Source organism: Odontesthes bonariensis, chromosome 6 (assembly GCF_027942865.1).
Source record: "Odontesthes bonariensis isolate fOdoBon6 chromosome 6, fOdoBon6.hap1, whole genome shotgun sequence".
Classification (NCBI taxonomy): domain Eukaryota; kingdom Metazoa; phylum Chordata; class Actinopteri; order Atheriniformes; family Atherinopsidae; genus Odontesthes; species Odontesthes bonariensis.
Genome location: NC_134511.1, coordinates 34,003,030 through 34,003,769, shown reverse-complemented (window position 1 = coordinate 34,003,769; position 740 = coordinate 34,003,030).

The window sequence follows — 740 nt, the reverse complement described above, 5'->3', positions numbered from 1 at the left end:
GGCCAGAAGTTTGCTAAAAGCTGGCAGATGCTGAGATACAGCTAGCGTCATCACGACCCAGCTAAGGAGCTAGGAACATTAGGCTCAATCTGATTCTCATACCTCAGTTAGATGAGACTGCTCTAAGGTATGGGTACGTTTATTAATCATTAGCACTGTTCTGTTTTGTTCCCGTTCTAATCATTCACCATTCTTTTGATCTATCAATGCCTGACCTATGCAGTTAGAAAAATTGGCTCCATTTTCAGTTACATGGGGGAAAAAAAAATCCTAAAGACTAGGAGCTTAAGGGTGAGATCATATGTTTTGCATTCCTCAGTCACTCATCAGATACTTTTTTCCCAGAAAAAAAGAAACGACTTAATAGTCCCCTTCTCCTTCAGCTCTGTGATTAGAAACCTCTTAATTAGATACTGCAGCATTCCTCAGTTGAAACAGCTTACAAACACCATCCACAGAGCAGAATACAGACAGTGGTCATAAATCATAACTCTCAACTTTTAACCGTTGCTATACTGCAGGACAGATGATGAACTCTGCTCCACCAAACTCTTCCTGTGCCATCTGTCAGAAGTGATAACACCCTCTCCCTAATGGCACCTCTGCACCATTAGCAGGTTATAAAGCAAGGCCTCACCTGGCCTTTCTATTCTTAAATACAGCTCTTCATAATCACCTCAACCACAGCATACAGATTATACTTTATTGCTCCTGGTTTCCAGGAGTGAATGATATTTCTC